The sequence below is a fragment of the Ictidomys tridecemlineatus genome, chromosome 14, assembly GCF_052094955.1.
Source record: "Ictidomys tridecemlineatus isolate mIctTri1 chromosome 14, mIctTri1.hap1, whole genome shotgun sequence".
Classification (NCBI taxonomy): Eukaryota; Metazoa; Chordata; class Mammalia; order Rodentia; family Sciuridae; genus Ictidomys; species Ictidomys tridecemlineatus.
In genome coordinates this window covers 47,643,991-47,660,560 of record NC_135490.1, presented here as the reverse complement: position 1 = coordinate 47,660,560, position 16,570 = coordinate 47,643,991, and the positions used below count along the sequence as shown (strand labels likewise).

General features: G+C 48.9%; 1 long non-coding RNA gene across 1 annotated transcript in view; it reads right to left on the bottom strand.

Annotated features, from left to right (window-relative positions):
- Positions 1-111: 111 nt before the first annotated feature.
- LOC144370364 (uncharacterized) overlaps positions 112-16,570 on the bottom strand; it is an 82,095-nt gene continuing 65,636 nt past the window's right edge. Inside the window, exon 4 of the long non-coding RNA XR_013430347.1 lies at positions 112-2,430. This is a non-coding gene — a long non-coding RNA (uncharacterized LOC144370364). The remainder of the gene's footprint in view (positions 2,431-16,570) is intronic.

Below are 16,570 nucleotides of genomic sequence, written 5' to 3'. Positions count from 1 at the left end.
TAATAGCTGCCATTCTGACTAGAGTGAGTATAAATCTTACATTTCTCTAATTGGTCAAGATGTAGAACTTTTTAAAATACATGTGTTGATTGATTGTATATCATTTTCTTAGAGGTGTCTCCTCAGTTCCTTAGCCCATTTGTTGATTGGGCTATTTGGTTTTTTGGTGTTTCATTTTTTGGGTTCTCTATATACTGTAGAGTTTAGGGGTATATCTGATGTGTGACTGGTAAAAATTTGATCCCAAGATGTAGGCTCTCTATTCACCTTGCTGATTTTTTTTTCTTTTGCTGAGAAGATTTTTAGCTCAATAGATCCCTTTTATATGATTTTAATTGTTTCACTATAAGTTTCTTGTGAGGGAAGCTGGTGCTTAATCCAACATGATGGAGATCTCTGCCTACTTTTTCTTCTAGTAGATGCAGTCTCTGTTTAATTTTGATCCACTTTGCATTGAGTTTTCTGCATGGTGAGAGATAAGGGTTCAATGTCATTTTGTGGCATATGGATTTCCAATTTTCACAGCACCATTTGTCAAAGAGGCTATCTTGTCTGCAATGTATGTTTTTGGTGCCTTTGTCTCATATAAAATAACTGTAATTATGTGGGTTACTCCCTGTCTCCTCTATTCTGTACCATTGGTCTATGAGGTGATTTTGATGCCAATACCATGCTGTTTGGGTCACTATTGCTCTGTAGTATAGTTCAAGGTCCTCAGCCTGCCTTCTCTCATTCATGCTCCCTGAGGGCAGAATATGTAGGTCACTGTAGTGCAGTCCCAGTAGAGATCAGAGCTGTGAGGGGGTGTCAGTGATGTAGCATGCAGCAGGGACAACAGACACCATGCAATAGGGCCCATGGAGCATGTCCCTGTACTGCTCCATAGTAGAAATAACCCATATTGAGTGTCAGGTCAGAACTTTGTCTTTTCCATTTATCTTAGTTGGCAAACACAGGGGTGCTGAACTCTCTTTGCTTTTGGATATAGAGTGACACAAGATTCCAGCAAAAAGCAAAAACTTGTGAAAGGACACATTTTATTCAAAATCTTTCCATTAGTCTGGCCTCCTATAGTTTCACTCAAGGGACCGTTCTTATTGCTCTCAGCATGGTTTCAATGGACTTTTTGCATCACAGGACAAATCGTATTTGAACAGGACACTATAAAGTGTTACAGTTTTCAATATGAGGTGTCCCACACAAGCTCCTGTGTGAGACAATGCAAGAAATATTTGAGGTGAAAGGATAGAGTTACAGGAGCTTTAATGCATGCATAGGATTAAATGAGAGACCAGTATAAGCTGGTAGGTATTGGCTAGAAGAAGTAGTTCCATGTGAACATGCCTGGTGGTTTTCATTTTGTGCCTGGTGAATTGCCGCCTCTGTGCTTCCAAGTGGCCATGCCTGAGCTGCTTTCTTAAACAACACTCTTCTGACAGGATGTTTGGCCTCATATTGTGCCCAGAGTAAGGAACACAGCTGACTATGAATTACCTTTGAATCCAAGAAAGATAAATTTTTCCTCCTCTAATTATTCTAGTCATCTCTTTCATACAGACAAAAAAAAGCCACCTAGAATAGAAATAGGTGTCAACAGGTGAGTTGTTTGCAGTGACTTGCCTAAATATTTGGTTCAGAAACTTGTGGGGACTTTGGTAATTGGGATAGATACTTTGAATAGTTTAGAGATGGAAGCTGGAAAAGCTCTGAACATTGTTAGTGAACTTATCATGTGATTCTGGTGGAAGCTCTAAACAACAATGCTGATAGGATTGTTGCTAGGAAACACTGTGCTCATGAGTTTGCACAGGAGGAGGATTCTGCTGGAAAAGGGAGTAGAAGACATTTATGTTACATTCTGGCAAAGATGTTGTCTACTTTATGCTTATGTCCTATCACATTCCTGTGGTTAAATTTAGAGGTGATATACTCATTACTCTGATGGAAGAAATGTCAAGGAAGCACAGCATTCAAGCAATGATATGGATGTCTCTAGCAGCTTTTATTCATGGAGAAGGTGGAGCACAAGGAAGAGTGTAAGCTTGCATTTTGGTCAGAAAAGGGGAAGTAATTCTGGGCTTCAGGAATTGTGGTTGTTAATGCATTACAGTCACCAAAGAGATTCTAAAAAATTACACAGACACAGTAGAGAAGTAGCTTAAGGTCATTTCAGGAATTGGCCAGATTCACAAATCATGTTCACAAGGTATGAATATACAAATTCTACTGAGAAGAGAAACTACTAGGAAGTTTGTTCTCCATGCTCACTCAGCCACACAAAACTCGCCCCTTCCATGTTCCTCAGAGGCTTGGCTACTGCTTGACATGGGGACAGACACTGGCTTCAAGCATGTGGTGCTGGTTCTGCAGGAATACAGAATCCTGGAGTTAGATGGTCATAAAGGCTTCCGTAGGATTGCAAAGGTCGGCCTGGAAGGTCAAAGTGTAACAAAGTGAGAATTCATGTAAGTAGGCGCTAGGAGGGTCATGTGTGTAGTTGTTAGAAGGAAGTTGAAGCTTCAGTAGTGACCCCTGGGACTAAGAGATGCTGGCAATGTGGACTATATGTCAGGAGATTTCTGGCTAAGGATGCAGTTAGCCTATGTGAGAGGACATGGGTCAGGGCTGCCCAAGTCCTTTGGAGCCCACTGTCCACAACATGTGCCCAGATGCTGAGCATGGGGAAAGAGGACTTGTGAGCCCAACTACATTTAGGTTTTGATCATAGCCAGCTTTACTTTCTGTGTGCCTATTTCTCCCTTTGGAATGCAAATACCTACTCTGTGCCACTGTACCTTAGTTATACATGAGTTGATTTTGATTCCTACAAGGTCTGAAAACCAAAAGTCTAATTTGAGTCCCAGAAGAGACTCTGAACTTGCAGTTTGGGGCAATGCTGAAACTATTTAGATTTGGGCATCTACTGTAAATATACTGCACACATTTTCCAGGGTGAGATGTTAATAGCTTTGGGGGATGATGGGTGGCATGTAAAATTTTGGAGTTCAGTGTACCTCAAAAGCTGAAGTGAGTCAATGTGGGAATAATCAGAGGTGAAATTATCACATTATGAGTTTGGTGCCATAATCCATGAATGAATCTATTGGGTGGATTCATAATTTGGAAGAAGTGCTGCATTGGTTGGTAAATGGAGAATGTGCGTGTCTGGAAGAAGGAGGTCACTGCGGGCATGTCCTTGGAGATTATATTTTGTCACTTTGTCCTCCTTTCTTTCTGCTTCATAGAAGCTATGAGTTTAGAGGCTTCTTGCAAACTACCCTTCTTCCATGATAGTTTTTCTCACCTCATGACCAGAGCAATGGAGCTGGCTTCCCATAAGCTGAGACCTCTGAAACTCAAACTTTGTGCATCAACATGGGTCAGAGCAGAGCAGACAGCCTAACATAGACAAGGAGATCTCTGAGAAATGTTGTCCTTGGCAACAGCAAGAATACACCTATCTACAACCATGCAGCAAACTCAATGCAACCTCAATGCAAAGTGGATCACAGCCAGTGCAATATGGCAAGGAAAACAAGTGACAAGGCCCAAAGGAGCTTAAAAAGAGAATACAAAATTTTTGTTTCAGATGATATAATTTATGGGTTTAGAAATCCAAAGGAGTCCAAATAGTCAGAATTAGTAAATAAATATTGCAAGAATAATATAAAACAAATAAAAAATTCAATATGTCTTGGCGTATCAGAAACAAAATATGCAGAACAAAAATACTAAATTGATGTATTTTCTGATAGCATCAAATAAACAAATACCTAGAAATTAATGTAATGAAAGATGTATATGACCTTTATGATAGTGCAACACAAAGCACAGGTGGTAAAATGTTAACTGTTATGATGAGGCACATAGAAACTTTTATGGAAATTTCAACATTCCCACATGTTTTATTTTCTTTCACGAACACATTAGATTAGAAATACAAAAACCCAAACCATAGTGGGTCCTTCACAGACAGTTTGAAAATAATTGATTTTTTTTTAGAAAAGTCCTACTTACAAAAGGAAACATCCATATTTGTTAATATAAAAATGACAGTCCTTCTTTAATTAATAAATAGATTTAATGTAAGTTAAATTTAATAAGATTTAATTTAAGTTAAAATTCCAAGAGCATATTTGAGTGTGTAGAAATTCAGACCTGTGTCTGAAGGTCATGTGGAAATGCAGACCCCAGGGAAGAGCCTAGGCAGGGGGAAGCCGCAGCGGCCTCCCTGCACCACGGAGGCGCAGCTCTTTATCAAAGGCTGTACAGGACATGGCTGCCAGCTTGGACAGATGCAGTAGGACCACAACCGAGCTTCCCCAGACAAGCCCACACCTGTGCAACCACCTGACTACAGCAAAAGACACACCGCACACGCAGAGTGGGAGCAAACGGCATGGTCTAGTAGCAGCCCTAAGTGGCTCCTGTGGTGCATCCCTCCACATGCAAATGGCAGCCAAAGAGGGACGTTACCATTAATATCCCAGGTTAACAATGCACTGGTACCCAGAACCTAGAAGGTACATCTTCATGGGCTCTGAGTAACTAAAACCTTATACTTGGTGCTAAAATCGTGAAGCATGAAGGACAGAGAAGAGCCGGGTCGGACCACTTCCCGGCTAAGAGCATCCATTCCCAAGAAGACGCAGTCATGCAGTGGAAGACACACACACAGTGAGGCAGGAAAGGGTGGAATCAACGTGGCACATGTGCCCAGGTCTTAGGTGGAGTGTGTGCAAGTCAGTCAGAGGTGCAGGTGGCTCAGAACGCCCTCGACCTGGGACCCTTCATGAAAGCCAACATCCAAATGGTCGAAAACTCACACGGGGGTCTGCTACACTCCGTTGGTCATCAGAGGGATGAAATGACGCCATCATTCAAAGCCAGTGCACCTCCACCAGGAGGTCCAAATGTGGATGATGGGCAGGAGCAAGCCTTGACCCAGCCGCGGAGTGGATGAGGCTCATGCGCTGCTGGTGAGCATGCGCTGGGAACAGCCTGTTTAGGAGAATCTTTGCTGAAGTTCTCCACAGGTCAACAAGTCCACATCTTACACAAGCAATTTCATCCCTCCGTTGGCACCTCAAAGACGTGCACACGTAGATTCTTCAAAAGACACATCAAAAGCTTGTACCAGCATTATTCACTATGTTCGAGCTAGAAATATCCCAGATGTCCATGAATAATGGAAAGGAAACATCACGCTCCGTGTATTGCACAATGAAGTACTTGGAGCAGGAGAGCCCTCACCTACGATGCCCGAAGCACCTCAGCTGCTCGTGCTGGATGAAACCTCAGGGCACAAAGGACAGAGAGGCAGAACTCCCACGGAGTGGGCAGCAGTGGGCTTCCCCAGGAGGCAGGGACCCGCATCATCCTGACCTCAGTGCTGACTCCTGCAGGAGGGCGTCCACCTGGTGGAGGGTCACGCAGCAGTGCATCTAGGTCCCACTCCCCCTTCTGTGTGGGTGCCAGACTTCAAAAGTTCATGGACAAGTTAACCCCTCTTTATGTCGGAAAGCATTTCCTAAATTCAGAAGATAACTGGGCATCTTTACCAAACAAGAATGTTTATTAAACAACAACAAAAAAAACTAGAAATACCCAGAAAAAAATGAATCTAAGGTGGAGCAGCTTAGAAACAGTCCCTTGAAGTAGGAATAAAATGAGATATAAAAGTCAGCTGCCAACACTTCTGTTCAGTGTTATATTGAAAATACCAACCAGCACAAAAACAATGAAAAACAATAAAAAAATAGAGATGCAGGATTTCAATGGATATGCTAAAATTACCATTATTTGTAGAGTCAATAATTGTCTATAAAAAAATCAATTTAATACATGGAAGAACTTTTAGAAATGATAGAAGGGTTTAGCAGCAAAATTCAAGAAATCTGAGTTGAAAGATTTAATAATCAAGCATTGATATTTGTTTATTAATGGTCATCAACGTGCCTCACTCATATAAGATGTTAGCAATAAGGAAAGCTATGTTAAAATCACAATTTTTCTATAAATTTTAAAACTGCTGGGGCTGGGGATATGGCTCAAGTGGTAGCGCGCTCTCCTGGAATGCATGCAGCCCGGGTTCGATCCTCAGCACCACATACAAAGATGTTGTGCCCACCGATCTCTCTATCTCTCTACCTCTCTCTTTAAAAAACACTGCTTTCAAATAAAGGCTTATTTTTAAAAATGCCATCTGGTGGATAAGAAGATCTACCAGCATAAAGCTGTCAATCATTCCTAGTGTGATATGATCTTTAGATCCAAATAACTTTTCACAAATACCTAAAAAGGATATTAACAGAACTTTAAGATGATTCTAAGATTCATACAGAAAAGTCAAGGTATAGGAAATCCAGGATGATTCTGAATGAGATGGACGAGGAAAGGAAACAGACTTGTTTTCCTCCACTTTTACAGAAAGTCCTAATATTCTGGTAAGGGGTCACGGGGGTGAGGGGGAGGGAACATAAGATATGGATCCCAGAAGCAAACTCATGATATAAATGAAGCTTCAGATTATGATAGGAGGAGCACCTTAATAAATAGGAGAAAATGGGGCTGTTGTTAAGCAGAATGGAAAATAAAATGAACCCCTACCTCACTCCATAGACACAACCAGCTCCAAATGTATTTATTTAATGATGGCAAAAACAAAACTGCCAATCTTCTCATGGAAAAAAATAACTGAGTTTCTTTTGGAATTCAGAATAGGGAAAGATTTATTCAATGCACTAATAAAAACTAGAAATAAATAGATGAGTGTATTTAATTTGTTTTTATTTAAATGTTGTATACAGGCAAACGCATACAGGGCCAGAAGATGTAGAAGAGACCTCAGGCTTGTTAGTAAATGGGTCCCTTTCTACACACATTTGATTGACAAGTTTGCTAAATAACAACTGGAGGATGGGAGTGCCCAAGGTGCTCTTTTTGTTTCGGGTGGGAGAGAAAATTGTGGATCCCCCGTGAGAGCAGCTAGCATTAGCTTTTGGAGGTGACTATTCAGACGCTCTCTGGCCCTCAGGTCTGTGTGCCCATTCCAGGAGGGGCTCACAGGCCTACAGCAGCCATGGTGTCCAGGGGTGTTGTGTGAGTCCCCAGCTTGCCCTGTGAAGCCCAGGACTCTCTGCCTCTACCTCAGTTCTTCAGATTGCCCTGCAGGGTCTCAGCCTTGGAGACCTCTGGGGGTCCAGGCGTGCTCCTGTTCGCGATCCAAATACAGCACTTCTGTTCTGCTGGGCTGACATTCCAGGGTCCTGGTCCAAATGACAAAATGCAGGTTGAGCTACTTGTACCTGCAGCGCAGGACATAGGGCCGTGAGCAGGCTCTAAGGTCACACACAGGCAGGGTCTTCCTGACTGGGTGGGCTCCTCCTGGCCACCGTGTGGCTAAAGGTTTTCACACAACTCGGGACACAAAGGACACGGGTAAAATGAGAGCAGGCAATGGCAGGGTCCCCATTGACAAGGGACCAAAACAAGGACACAAAAGAACTGGAGGTGCCAGGCCCTGATGGGAGGCCCAGTCCTTGAAAATCACCTCGGAACGTGGAAGGGGGTGCAGGATGGTCTGAGAGGGAGGAGCAGTGGAGTAGAATCCAGAAGCACCATGTATCTCCCCACATTGATCGTCCTCCATCAGGGAGGCTTTTGATCAATGGAAACATTTGCACAGCAATGAACGCGGGAGTTAATCCTGGAACCAATGAAGACTGCTGCTCCTGAGGACTGCGTTTTATAGAAGTGGGTGCCTCGTGATGTTGGTCTCACCGTGGGCAGCGTTCTTTGTAAAGTAGGACCCTCACGTCCATTTTCCTCCCAACAATTCATAAGACGCAGCGTGTACTTGATTTCTATACCTTTAAGCATTTGTGTTTCAGTTGAGGGGCATCTATATTTGTCAGTTTCATTAGAAATATATGATTGAGTTGCATGTTTTATCAGATTGTTGACCCTTCAAACTGAACGTCTGCCGTTGGGCCCTTCTTAAAGTAAGCAGGTTGACCCTCCATGTCGGCAGGCTCTGTCCAGGATGCCCACCACCTAAGCCGGGACCCTTACCACCTCAAGTGTGCCGCTCACAGCCTGCGCACACCCTCCCAGGGAGTGTCAGTCACCTCTGGACGACTTACGTACTCAGCAAGCGTCCGTGCGGAATAGGAAGTTGTCACAGAACACTGTCACATGGCACTGCCACAGGGACTAGGCAGTTTGCACATGTTCAGGACAGACTTTTTTTTTTCTCAAATGATTTGGACCCTCAGTTGGTTATCTCAACAGGAAGGACCCACAGCACTCTGTATCCTCAGGGTTGTCACTGCCATCTTCCCGGTGTCCCCCTGTAGCCACCTGGCCTGTGGCTGAGCCTTCCCCAGGCCAGTACACTTGCCTTGGCCTCCTCCATGCCTGGCATATGTCCTCCTCCAGATCTCCAGCTTCGCTCCCAGAGCCATGGCACTGTGTCTCGGGAAGCCCTGGTGACACCCCTAAGATTCCATCCCTCCCTCGGTGCCTGCCCCCTGTTGCGTTTGCCTTAACAGAACCGTCCACTGACCTAAGAGCTCATCTCTATTACTCCTTTCCTGCCTTCCTCATAGACCAAGCTCCATAAGGTCAGGGAACCATCAGGTCAGGGTTGCTCCCTCCTGCCCTCGGTGACAGAACAGGATCCACACCAAAAGAAACAAGCAGGAATCCTTCACTAAAGGAACCCGAACTACCACAGAATAGTCCAGGGCCGTGGGGAGGAGAGGCACCATGAGTGGAAGAGCCAGGAGCTCAAGCCCCGCAGGAGGGCGAGCAGCAGGGTGCACCAGCCCAGGAGCAGCAGGATGCCTGGAAGGGGTCAGAGGAGGTTGCAGCCTTGCTCCAGGCACCACAGAGCCTGGGCCCTGCAGAGTCCAGGAGAAACTGAAAATCTACCACCTGACACTGCAGACTAGGGAAGTCCTCTATAAAGACTTGGCAAGGAAAGAGCAAGACCAGGAAACCTGTGTCCTCATTAGTGAAAAAGCAAGAGGTGCCCACCCCTGACCTTGAGCAGACATGCGGTGTGGTGGGTGAAGGATACCCTTGAGATGACCTGTCCTGCGGGCTGCAGGAGAAGGTGCGGCATCAGACCTCTACCTGGCCCGGGGTGCGGGCGGCGTAGGCACAGAAAGGAGATGAAGATCTTGAGACATTGTCAAAGATAGCAGTGACTGCCGCGAAGGCTGATTTACACAGCCACAGAGCAAACCGTAAAAGAAAAGGACTCTTCATGGAGTCGTCATAAAAGTGCCGAGTGCAAGCCGCAACCGAACTTACTAGTCACGGGGCTGATGTCCATAATGCGGAATGAAAACATCTTCTCAATAATCATGGTTAACAGCAGCCCACAGGCAAATAGGTGGGTGAGCATTTCACAGAATGCAGCACAGGAAACTCCCGCTTGTGTTAATGACCTGCCCTAAGAATGAAGAGCAGAATTCATGCTTCCAGCCAAGGAGAGTGAGGGATTTTTTTTTTAAATTCTGACATTTATAGACAAATATGTGAAGCAATTGGACTGCTTAAATATTATTTCTTACAAACATTCTGATAGTGAAAAATTATTTGACTTCATCTGTAAAAACTGAATATATTCATAACCTATGACCCAGCAAATCCATTTCTAACTATGTGCCTTTAAACAATGACAAAAATCAAACACCTGAGATCTGTGTAAACAGCAGGGACACATGTGCAGGATGCTCCCAGCCTGGCATCTACAACAGGGCAGGGCAGGGCCAGGAGGACAGCCCTTGGTGAGCGAGTCCTCGCCAGGCAGCAGGGACGAGGCGTGGGGCACAGCCCCTCCACCTGACCACCACCTTCCACCTTCACACTGAGCGACAAAGCCAATGGCAGAGGTGACAGGGGCTGGTGCCTTTGAATAAAGCACAGACAGCCAGTCTGCTGCATGAAGATACAGGCCGACTCAGTAAAGTGGGAAGGGCCAGAGGGGATCCACCAGGTCAGGCCGCCCTGCAGAGGGCAGAAAGAAGCCTCTTAGAAGGTCCCTATGAAGGAGGGAGACCAAGCCCTGAGTCACCACCAGCACTTGACGTTTATCATATGTCACATACCGTATGTCATTTGGGGAGGTCAATAAATCCTATTTAAACAGTATAGAAAGGTATTGTTATGGTTTAGATGTGAGTGTCCCCCAAACTCACATGAGACCCTGCAAGAAAGTTCAGAAGTGAAATGATCAGATTATGAGTCTTAATCTAATCAGTCTCCTTCTCCGTAAAACAGATAACACAAAAAAATGTATATGCTGCTTGTATGAGGAACATACTACCATACAGGTGTGTGAGAACACACCAGAATTGAAATGCCCAACGACACCTGAAGAACATTAAACTGATTGCTTTCTCTCCCTCTCCTTCCCTCTCTCTCCCTCCCCCATCTCTCCTCCTCCTCCCTCTTTCTGCTCCTCCTCCCTCTTTCTCCTCCTGGTGCCCTGTTCCCAGCTGCTCTCCTCCTTCTCCAAACTCTCCTGCAGTAATGCTCTGCTTCCCACCAGGTCCCAAGGAATGGAGTCCTCCATCTAAGAACTAAGACCTCTTAAACTGTGACCCCCAACTTCCTCCTCTAAAGTTGTTCTTTCCAGGTCTTTTGGTCACAGCAGCAAAAAGGCTAAAACAGATAACATGAAAACCACATGCTACTTACACGAGTAACATAATACCATACAGGTGTGTGAGAACCAACTGGAATTGAAATGCCCAACGTTACCTGAAGATGAACAATAAACTGTGCTAAGAAACCCCTCTCCCAGAGCTTGGGACAAGGGGGAGATCCTGAGCAGCCTTCCGGGGGCAGCTTGTGTGCACCAGATGTCACACTTCCCTGAGGGATGAGGGTGCAGAGATCTTAACGTGTGCTACCCTCCTCTCCGGGCCCCCTGAGTGTGTGAGAGGCTCCTGAACTAGCAAATCCACCCACAGGACACGGGTTATGGAAGGCCATGGAGAGGTTCACATCACTTCCTGAGTGCCCAGAAGGCAGTCCAAGGCCAGCCACTCCCTGGAGCAGGGTGGGATTACAAATGGATCAGTCCATCCAGGGCACAAGCAATGCAGGAGGGAAATGGACAGTGGTGCACATGGGAGATGAGCAGGTGAAACAGCATCCTTTCCAACATGGGGAGGGGATGGAAGGTGGATGAACCTCAGTGCTGCTCTCTGTGAAATGCCAGGGCCCCCGCTCTTTACATCAGCACAGCTCTCCAGACCAGTGAGGACCCAGGCCAAAAGGCGAGGAGGAGACGTGGCCAGAGCCCCATGGCAGCTCTGTCCTTTCCTGCCTCCCCCTCCCCCAGCCCTCCCCCGGCTGCTGACATGGGGCCCAGGCTCACAGGTACCTCCTTGGAGGGTCCCCTCCTTGTGGAGCCCAGCAGCACCTGGGAGGGACCCACAGTTGGACATGCTAAGAGGAAAGTGCATCTACTTGCTGTTGGTGGGGCCAAAGCTGTGGTTGTGGTTTAGATGAGGTGTCCTCCAGAAGCTCAGGTGTGAGACACACAGGAAGGGCTGCAGGAGTGGTGACTGGGCCACACCTTGACCTAGTCAGTGACTTGGTCCCTGATGGGATTACCTGGGTGGTCACTGGAGGCAGGTGGGTGTGGCTGGAGGATGTGGCTCATCTGCACAGTGGAGAGTCTCTCAGCTTCCTGATCACTATGTGAGCTGCTTCCCTCCGCCACACTCTTCCGCCATGATGTTCTGCCTCACCTGCAGCCCAGAGGAGCGGAGCTAGTCTCTGTGGACAAAGACCTCTGAAACTGTGAGCCCTCCTCTAAAATTGTTCTGGTCGGGTCCTTCAGTCATAGCCGCAAAACGCTGACTAACACAATGTGCCCTTGGAGCCCCTGCGGGGCCAGCAGGACCTGGGAGTCCCAAGCCAGGTCCCTGCTGCCTGGCATCCCCTGTTCTGTCCTGGTCCCTCATGCTCTGACTCCAGTCTCAGCCCCCCAGGGAGGGCACACCCATATCCAGCTCTGCTCGGGTTGATGTGGCTCCCTACAGGTCACAGGGGAAAGCAGGGGAGCTGTGTTCAGTGACCTCAGAGCAGGAAGACTTTCCAAGATGGATATCACAACCAAGGAGAAAAGGCAGACAGTGACTCCTAAACAGCAGGACCTAAGTCAGCAGCAAACATGAGGCACCACATGTCTACATGGGTCGTGTGAATTGAAAGATAGTACAAAATCATTAAGAAAAGCGGGACCGCCCAAGAGAAAGGCAGTGGAAGGGCTTGAAGGAAGAGCACCCATAAAACAGGAACGAACCAAGGAAAGGCTCCCAGTCCCCTGGGAAGACCATGGGAAAGAAGAGTGTCATCAGGCCCAGGCCGTGACTAGAGTAGGACCTGCTGAGCGAATGAGAACGGCATGTGGTGTACGGGTGAAATGCCAGGCAGTCAGGATTTTTGTTTGTTTGTTTGTTTTTGCATCAGAGCGTGAACCCAGGGCACTTAATCCCTGAGCACATCCCCCCTGCTCCTTTCTATATACATGTATTTTATTTTGAGACACTCTTGCTAAGTTGCTTAACCCCCCACTGAGTTGCTCAGGCTGGCCTCAAACTTGCAATCCTCCTGCCTCAGCCTCCCAAGCCACTGGGATTACAGGTGTATGCCAATGTACCTGGCTGCAGTTTAACTTTTTAAAGAGCACCATATTTATTGGAAGGGAAGTAATCTCCAGGAAGTTTCAATTGTATGTATACAAATAATAGAATGTATTTATGGGGTACAATGTGATATTTTGATATTTGTAAATTATGTGATGATGAAATCAGAATAATCAGCATATCCATTGCTTTAAATATCAATTATCAATTTTGTGGTTCACGATTCTCTCTTCCAGCTCTTTTTTTTTAACTTTTTATTTGTTTTACTTAGTTACACATGACAGTACAATGACCTTGACATATACCCCATCTCATTCAAATGTGTGATAATTTCTCATTTTTCTGAGTATATAGGTTGCAGGATCACATTGGTCCTGCAGTCATGAATATACACACAGTCACGATGATGTCGGTTTCATTCTATGTCCTTCCTATCCCCCCATCCGCTCCTCCAGCTCTGTGGACACATGCATCACATACAGTCCCTGGCTGTGGGGTGGACTTGGCAACCTCCTCCTCCTGCCCCAGGGCCTTTGCGCCCATTCCCTGGGTTCTCTTCACCCTCCTCCTGGACCTCCTGTATGACCCACTGGCCCCACTTCTGGGCACATGTATCCAAACAAACAGATTCAGGTCCCAGGGACCCCTGCACGCCCCCCGTTCACTGCAGCACTGGTCACACAGCGAGGTAGGGAATCCACCCAAGGGCCCGTGGACAGACAGCAGATCAAGGAAAGGGGCATGTGGACACGGTGGAACCCTGCCCTGCTGGGAACATGAAGCTGCTGTCACCTGCAGTCCCATGTGAAGACCACGGGATTGAGTGAAGTGGGACGGCAGGCACAGGAAGAGCTCGGCTTCCACAGGGTCCTCTGCCTGGGGGGGCTTATGGGACCATGTCCTCTCTCCCCACAGAGGCAGGCGGCCTCGGCTGCACCACGCTGGGGGGTTCTTTATCCACTACCCACTCAGTCTCCCCAGGTCCCCTCTCTCCCTTCTTCTCTACAGATCCTGTGAACTGCTGTCCCCTGCCCAACCTCCTCTGATGAGACAATGACACATTCTGAGAGCAATGACTGTCACCAGGCTCTCAAATGTGGTTTACTGCCACCATCCTCATGTCTCCAGCCCACTGCACGCATAAGACAACGAAGCCCAAAGCCACTGGCCTGAACACAGGCTAACTGGTCCCAGCCAGGTCTTCCTGGGGCTCAGCGTGGAGCCAAGCCACAGAGATGGCCCCTCAGACTGGGGTCAGCAGCGCCCTGGGCCATGAGGGCCTTTCCACCTCCAGCCTGTGGGGCAGGTGGCCACTGCCTCATTTTTATAGTCAGTCCCCACCATGGTTCCAGGCCAGGAGGTGTCTCAGAGCTGACCCAAAAACAAACACCCACAGCTGAAGGGGCTGAGCAGGGGGTGGCAAGTTCAAGGCCAGACAGGACGGGAGGGAGAGGCAACTCAGTGAGGTCCTGAGCAATCAGTGGGACTCTGTCTCAATAAAAAATAAAAAGGGCTGTGGTAAGTGGTTAAACCCCCCAAAAAAGACCACATTGTACTGTGAGGAGAACCCACAGCCCAGAGAAAAGCAAGGACCCGGCCAGGTGGCCAGGGTCTCTCATTTACCCAGCAAAGAGTGGACCTGGGCAGGGATGGACAGAACCTGCCTCTCAGAGGGAAGAGGTTGGCGGGGAAGGCAAGGGTCAGGTGCTGACAGAGCAGGCCTGCATGGCTTACTGTCCCTTCTGCCCCACCTTTGGCCTTGCTGGCCATGGACTGGAGAGAGCGAGTGGGCATTGGGGACAGCAGTCAAGGCTGCATGGCCACCCCAGGAGCTGCCCTTGGCTCTGGGTGTTTCCATGAAGGTTCAGACCAGGGAAGCCATAGTGTCCAGTGACCAGGGCACACAACCCCAGAACAATCCACCTGGTTGTCCAAGGTCCCCACATGTGTCACACACACTCTTGTCCAGGTGTCCGCATTCCCTCCTGGCTATAGGGATGGGGAGGTCCATGGTGGGACATTGGCCAGTTGACCCTTCAATGGGTTTATGGCCCAAGATGGGGCTGAAGTGTCAAAGATGACGGGTTTCCCATGCTCAGGCAGCCATGCATCTTGGGAGACCTGACGTTCACCCTTAGTGGACAGAGATAGGGGCTGGGAACATGGGACAGGACAGGGGAGGGAGACCAGACCTTTGGGCAGGGAGGGTCTCCTGGAGGCTGAGGCTGCGGCTGCAGCTGGGAAGAGCTCAGCTTAGGTGACTTGGGGAGGTGGGAGGAGCAGGCTCTTCCTGCTCCTCAGCCCCTTGGACTTCACCTAGTGGCAGGCCAGCTGCCCCACGGAGCCAAGCACCTATGACCCAAGGCTCCCCCGGAGCCTGCACACCAAGCTTCATGAGTGAGGCCCTCTCCACAGCTGTCTTGAGCCAGCTCCTGCCAACAGAGCCACAGCGGGGGCTCTGGGGGCCTTGGTCCCCCGTCAGCAGTGGACCTGGCCATCGGCAGAGGCCTGGCTTACAAGGGAGTTGTTTTCCCGACAGCCTCGCCAACCTGAACCAGCAGCCGGGAGAGCTCCTGAAGAAGGGCAGTCGGGGCCTTGCACCAGCCTGAGGCAGGGGCGAGGTCTGGGCCTCCTCAGAGGCTGCATCTGAGCTTCAGCAGGGCTGATGGGTAGCTGAGGGGACCTGGGAATCCATTTCCCTGTTGTGCTCATAAGGCTTGATAAGGCTGTACCCAGAGCAGGGAGCCCACCTGCCCCTTGCCCCCAGCTCTGCTGGCACCAAGGCAGGCATCAGCTGCAGGTGGGCGCTCAGGGCTCCCTGGTTGCCTTCTGGGAGAGGGCTCTGACTGGAGACCAGACTTCCTCCCCTGGACAGCAGTGGCCACCTGTAAAGTCAATGGCCTGAATTTTCAACCAAGCATCTTCCATCTGTCCTAGCACGCTGGCACGTCCAAGTTGGTCAGATTTCAGAGTAAATGTGTGTCTGCCAGGACGGCTCCTTGTCATGCTGGCAGGACTAAACTGAGGATGCTTGTCCAACATGCTTTGAAGTCGGGTCTCCACAAAACATTCCCTCAAGTCATCCTCCCCCACGCCACTGGTGGAAGGTGGCTCCTGGCCAGTGTCTGGCTGTGTCCTTGGCGGTCTCCTTTCCAGGCAGGTGTACTCTGGAATTGTCATGGCGGCTGACAGAGCTGCCTGGGAGGACAGCCTGCTCCTGCTCTCGCCTCGCTGCATTCACCTGAAACCCGTCCACGCTGCGCTCAGGAACGGCAAAGGAAGGCCAAGGTTGGACCTTGCTCAAGCCCACTGCAGAGACAGGACTTACCCTGGCCCATGCGGGCCCAGGCTTGCCAGAGCCAGCAGCTGCTCCACATCACGATGGACGGCCTGCTCCCGTGCACCCTGCGCCTACTGGTTGCACCCAGGAAAGCCCAGGAGTCGCCGGCCAGCTACGTGTATTCTGCCTCCACCCTCCTAGAGGAGACCCTTGGTGGCAAAGCTGTGGCCAGGTCTGGCATCAGGGGAGGGGCCTCACAGCTGCTCCCAGGTCCCCTCACCTCTGCTGAGCTGGCAGTTCTGGGAGCCACCAAGGACGGGGTGGGGACACAGGCGGGGGCTCATGCCTTCCCCAGGAGCCAGCTGCTCTCACACTGGTGTGAGGACCCTCTCTCAGGGTGGCTTCACACCACTGGAGGTGAGCATAGCATCATCAGGGAGGTCCTGCCTGCAGAGAGGGTGACAGTCTCGGTCACAACAGGGTGTTTCAGGGTCAGGCTCCAGGCCCTCCTGGCCCCTGGGACCCCTCTTGGTCATCTCATCCTCAGGAGCCACTCCTACAGGTGACACCTGAGGATGGGGACCACCCATCTGTTCAGGCACAAAGCACAGGAGGAGGG